Source organism: Lutra lutra, chromosome 3 (assembly GCF_902655055.1).
Source record: "Lutra lutra chromosome 3, mLutLut1.2, whole genome shotgun sequence".
In the NCBI taxonomy this organism is placed as follows: domain Eukaryota; kingdom Metazoa; phylum Chordata; class Mammalia; order Carnivora; family Mustelidae; genus Lutra; species Lutra lutra.
The window spans coordinates 104,176,238-104,182,237 of record NC_062280.1 but is presented as its reverse complement, the minus strand read 5'-3'; the positions used below and the strand labels follow the sequence as shown (position 1 = coordinate 104,182,237).

The 6,000-nt window shown below is 53.7% G+C and overlaps 1 long non-coding RNA gene across 3 annotated transcripts in view; it reads left to right on the top strand.

Annotated features, from left to right (window-relative positions):
* Nucleotides 1–1,542: 1,542 nt before the first annotated feature.
* The window catches only part of LOC125095462 (uncharacterized), a 50,205-nt gene continuing 45,747 nt past the window's right edge, over nt 1,543–6,000 (top strand). For all 3 annotated transcript variants that reach the window (XR_007125901.1, XR_007125902.1, XR_007125903.1), the window contains exon 1: nt 1,543–1,825. This is a non-coding gene — a long non-coding RNA (uncharacterized LOC125095462). The remainder of the gene's footprint in view (nt 1,826–6,000) is intronic.

The following is a 6,000-nucleotide window of genomic DNA, read 5'->3' as shown; positions in this document are numbered from 1 at the left end:
ACCCTGTCCACTCTCCTTCACTTCCATGAGCAAGACTTGTCCATTGGACAGGATGGAGGCAGTTCAGAAGAGGACACTTACAGAAATTTAAAATTAACAACTAATCATTTATTGCTAGCTCAAACTGCTAGCTATTTGGCATAATTTACTGCATTCAACCTCATATGTTTCTTTGAGTTGGATAGTATCATCCCCATTTTACAGATAAGAAAGGTGAGGTCCAGGGTCATCTTGCCAAGGTCACACAGAACCACATGAAAACTTACACTGTAACAATGCGTCCTTAGACTACAGACTGATCCGCCTTGGCACCTAGCAGTATTGTCTCTACCATACGGAGACTTTGGCACAAGGTAGGGAAGGGCACAGGCTTGGGTTCTGGGCTAGTGCCTGTCTTTGGAAATCTCAAGTAGAAGTGATCTTCAACCCCCACCTCCCCATCCTGCACTCCCCCACCCCCCACCACAACCTCTTAAATCAGGGCTCAACTCGGGCTCTCCTGCTCTTGAACCCCACTCCACCCGGGTCTCAGATTAGGTTGAGGGGGGCGGCTTCTGTCTTTTCCCCAGTCAAGGACCCCGCCCTCCGCCATCAGCAGTGTCTGCCTCCCCTCATTCCTCTCCCACCTGTGCCCAGGCGGTTGGGGGCAGAAGCAGGCCGCCTTGGCCCAGCGACTTTGGCCTTGCTCCAGCCTGGCTGAGCGGCCTGCAGCCTGGAGCCGAGGGAGCCTCCCAGATGCACTTCCGGTCAGGGCAGCCCAGGCAACAGGCCCCGACCGCCGCCCGAGTCCCCTCTGTCGAGTGGGATGTTGGAGACGGGAACGAATCTGGGGCTCTACTTTCCCCCAGGCACCGCGAAACCCCAATTCTGCTCGCCCAGCTCGGGCCGCGGCTCCTGAGCCTCCGCTCGTTGGATACGCGAAGGGAAGGGCCACTGCCACTGCGGTCACGTCCTCGCGCCCGACCTCCGTGCAGGCGACAGGACCCGCGCTCCTGCCGCAGCCTCTCCCCTCCCCGCCATCCCCCCCCCCCCCCCCCCCCCGCCAGGTTCTCCTAAGCGACTGTTCTTTGTGCAGTTTCGATTTGTGTTTAGGCCGGGTTCGCGTTCCTGTCATCTTCTATGGTTTTCCCAGCCCCTGAGTTCCTCCACGTCCTCTGCTCCAAGGTTTCCGTTTTGCGCTCCGGAGGCCACCCTCCTGCGGCCAACCTCTCCAGCCCCCGCTGCGTGTGTGCCCGGGCGTCCCTTGGGCTCCCCGCCTTCCGTCTCCTCTTTCACCCGGCCCAGCTCTCAAGTTTGCTCCCTGCTGCTCCGAGGGAGGCCGGCGCGTTCCGACCTTCCTGTGTTCTCCCAGCCGGCTCCAGGGACCAGCGCTGACCTTGGAGGCGGCCACGCTGCCCTCCTCCCCGCAATGTTCTCCTTTCACCCCCTGCTCCTCCTTGACTCCAGGCTCCCGCCCCCCTCCCCTGGCAGCAATGCGCATCGGCTGTGCAATCTTGGAGGCAGACGCCCCGGCTCTGAGCGGCCGGGCCTGGGGTCAAACAGGGAAGAGGGGGGATGGACCTCCAGGCTGGAAGATCGACTTCATTTTTGTTGCTTCAACTTGTCCTGAACGGTTAGACGAGGCGCGCTCGCGCTCACACACACCACGGGGAGTCCAGCCCTCGCTGGCTCGGCTCCCTGCCTGGACCCGCCGGCTCAGCGCCTTGCGCGCCCTTGGCCTGCCCGAAGGCCCAGGCGTCAGAGGGCTCCGGCGCCTGCCTCCGCGGTGCGTGCTTGGGGCGGCCCTGGCCCCAGAAGGGCCGCCAGCTGAATTTTCCCGGACTAGGTGAGCGTCTTCCGAAATCCCCCAGGCGGGATCATTTTTAGGGCCGAGGAAAAGTTGCTAGTAGCTGCCCAATCCCCTGCTACCTCTTCCCTTGGTAAAAGCTAGCAACTTCGGGGCCCAGACGTTTGCCCACCTTCCCGCTCCTCTTCTGGAGATAATTTGGCCAAGTCACTTCCCTATCCACAGCTGCGGTTTCCCGCTCTGGTTCACTGTTTACTTGGAATTTCTTTAAAACCAGCGGCGCCGAATTACCCTCGCTCTGCGTCTTCTCCGCCCAGGCCTTGCGGAGCTTCCAGAAGGGCGCGGTCGGGCAAGGAGGGCGCGCACAAGAGGCCTAGGCCTAGCTGGGACGCCTCCTTCCACAATTTTCTCGCTTTTCCAAGCCTGTGCCCCCTGCAGATCGACCTCCAGCCCCCGCGGAAGGTGCTCCTCACCTTGGGCTCTGACCCAGTAGCGTCTCCTCCTTAGGCAGAAGCTAGGGGAATCGGAAGGTAGATACCCCAGAGAGGACGGCTGCACCCAGTTCCACTGGCATCAGGCCTCCAGTTCCTTATTTATTGTCTGAAATGCCCTCACGGGGTGGAAGTCATTGGCGGGGCATATCTAGTGTGTGGTGATTTGTCAGAGGCAGGGAAGTGAGGGGCCCACGGTGCTGGGTGAGTGTTGGGGGAGGGGAGAATTTGAAGGATACAGTCTCCCCGAGGCCAGTTTCATTCAGCTAAAGTAAGCGAGGTTCACTTTGGGGAATAAAACTTTTGTGGCTCTCCTACCTGGCAGGACCTGGGGATGCGGTGTGGGGAAAGGAGGCACTGTGCGTTGTGCACCCTGCCTGCAAACTTTGGCCCCAAACAGAAGCAGCCACCAAGTGAAAGTAAGCAGGGATGTTGTTGGGGCAGAGAAGACACGGAGATGGCTGTGATTCCTGGGCACAGGGCAAGTTTCCACCTCTTCCCCAGCCTGGCTTCCGCACTCCCTCAGTCACCCCAGGGAGAGCTGTTTGTACCACTGCCCTCCTCCTAGGAGAGCTGCCTGCATTTGAATTTGGCCCACCAATCCATGCAAAGCAAGATGGGCCTGGCCAGGCACTGCATGGTCCTCCCTCCATTTTCCTGGGGTGGGGTGGGGGACTCCTTTCTCCCTTAGAGACCCTCTAGAGCCAGAGCGTTGATGATCATTACTTTAAATTAAAAGTCCCTTTTTTCTTTTCCGTCTAAGCCCCAACTTAGTTTCAGAGAATGAAGCGTGAAAGCTCTTTTATGGAGATTACCGATGCTTCATTTATTCCCGCAAATGGCAAACACGGCCCCGGAAAAACCGAGCGAGCAAGCTCCTTGTCTCGGATCCTCAGCCGTCTCCGTGTTCACAAGCTCATTTGGCTGTGAGACCGGTGTTGGGGAAAGCCCCTGCAGTGGGCTTACCTGGGGAAGGGAAGAACTCCTTTGCTGGGTCTGTGGCTGTGGTCTCCCTCTGGATGGGATAAGGACCTAACTACAAACCCCTGACTTGAGAGCTGAGAAATTAGGGACCAGGGAAGAGTGTGTGTCTATGTGTGTGTGTTTGTGTGTGTACGTTGGGGTTGCCCAGTGTGCTACCCTGAGGCTCCCTGAAGTATGGAATTTATGCGTGATTCGGAGATACTGGTTATCCTCACCTCCCGGGTTTCCCCTCCATTTCCTTTCGACAGAGGGACTCGGGGTACATTGCAGGAGGGAACAAGGAGACCTATGTGCCGTTTCCTGACCTCATTTCCCGTTCCCATTCCAACCCTACACCAGCCTTTGTGACCTTCTCCATGCTCGGCCAAGTGTCTGTGTTCATAGTGACAGCTCTCTGTCCGGTTTTATTTTGGAGTACATAATGCAGGCCCAAGAGCGTGCAGTCCTTTCTGGAAAGGGTGGGTCACTTTGGAAATGGATCTGGAGCCTCTTAACCTTGGATTATACAAAACGCACTGAGTGACCCATGGTTGTCTCCTTCCTCATCAGGGCTTCTTTGCTCATTTCCCACGGTGGGGGTGGAGGGAGACAGTTGGAAGGAAGCAAGGAGAAAGCCTCCAGGAGAAAAACGACAGTGAGTTCTTAGTCTTTTGAGACAGAGCAGGAAAGTTTGAAGAGGGAAAAGTAGAAGCTCCTGGAAGGAGAATTTCCCGAGTTCAGGCTGAAATTCCTTTGTGACAATATATTATTAACTCCAACACAGTGGCATCTCCAACATTCCAGCTAGCCCACGCTGGGAGGCCTCTCTGACACAAAAGCTATTGTTTGAGTTTGTGGGGGGTGCCTGTGGATAACCAGGAGGGTCCCTCCGCCCTTCCTTCTGTCACCTTTCCCAGCTCACAGGTTGCAAGGAAAGTGAAAGTGCTGCTTTTGTTTTAGAAGGGCTTGTTTTTTGTTTTTGTTTTTGTTTTTAGGAAGCTAGGCTACTGAAGTGTGAGAGTGGGAACTGCCCTCCAGTGTCAGTGGACCAGGCTGGAAAACAAAATGTACTTTTCCTTATTATAAAGCTGGTGACTCGTCTATGTAGCTTGCCTGGGATTCAGGCCTCTGTAGGTGTTTTTTCTGCCCTTAACAGATGATGGCTCTTATACCACACAGGTCCTCAGTGGCAGTGGGCAGTCTAAGTGGGTTTTGAGAGCATGGTCACCCCACAGGGCCTACGAAGGTTATGTGCAGAAAGGGAAGGTGAAGCTCCCTAGGGGGGCCAGGGGAGCCCCATGAAGGGTATGTGAACACGCCACACTGAGTGGGGAAAGGAGGAAAGAGGGCTTGCTACTTGCACGAACGGTTGCCAACTTTCATGAATTACTCAGTCACTTTAATGTGAAAGCAAATACCGAAATGCTCTACTGCCCATTCTGGATTAATGGCCTGCAAAATTAGATGAGGAGGGGGCCGACGTGAGAGTTGAGGTGCTCAGGACTCTGCAACCCTTCTTTCAAACCCAGAGGGCTTTTTGTGTGGTTTTGGCTTTTCTCCCCACTGCAGAAAAATGCCTGAGTTGGTGGTCAGAAAGCTGAAGACTTAAAACAAAAGGTACTCCTTCGCAAACAGACGATGGAGTCTCACAATGACAAGTATAAGAGGGAAAACCTTCTGTTGGGCCCTGATCAATTATTCATTCGCTCAACCTGGCCTACACCAAGTGCCCCTGATGCACTGAATTGGGCACCAGCAGGGATGGATTCCACATGTTCTAGGCACTCGTTTTGGTGTGCAATATAGCCCAGGTTTTCACATTAGCGGAATGGGTTCCTGAAGGCTATCGCTGGGTGTTTGGAATATTGTAAACAGAACCAGAGTCCATCTCTTAACTTCAGGAATGGCAGAGACAATGCCTCTGGGACCTTTTTTTGGTTGGTTAACTTGGCTGAACTTACAACCTGTGAAATAGAAAACAAAGTCATGTTTAGGGGAGCCTACCTTAGTTTACGATGTCGGTAGCTTCAGGAAAAAAAAAAAAAATGCTTCCCTACTTCTCCCACATCAAATCTGTTTAGGATAGTAGAATATACCACCAATTTACAGAATTTAGAGGTTATGTTTGCTTTTCCTGGGTGCTTTTCCTTCTTATCCTTGTATTTGTTCCTGGATGTGGTCGATCCCTGTGCTACCATTTTGGATGGATTTTTCTGGGAATTGTGGTTGTACGGAGCAGGGTCAAAGAGCTTTAGGCTTTGGGTTTGGAATAGGGCAGTTAGGGCTGGAATGCAGGGTGACTTGCATTCTGGTTGTCACATGAAATAGATAAAGCCAGAGGGGCATCCCCGAAGTGGCTCCGGGTCTATTTTGGGGTAATGTTCCCCAGAGTTATTACCAAAACAAATACCTTCTCCATCGTAAGCATCGCATTTCCGATTGGGCAACACTGGGACAGAAATTTGAAACATCTTACTGGGGCCATTTTCTACTTTGCCTCCCTGAGTTCACTGTTGCAGGCCCAGCCCTTGGAATATACATTCTTGGAATTCTGGGGCTCTTTCTGGGATTCTTTTAGGTGTGGTCTATACACATAAACCAGTTTGAATAAAAATGACACAGTGAAATAAGAGTTGGTTGAAGTGGAACAGACAGCATCGTGGTTCTTTAAACTGCTTTCCTCCCCTTGCCTAGACGGGGCTGCGGGTGAAGAGCTGGTCTGTGGTCAGTCTTCCGATCAAACGTACCTTGTGGCCCTAA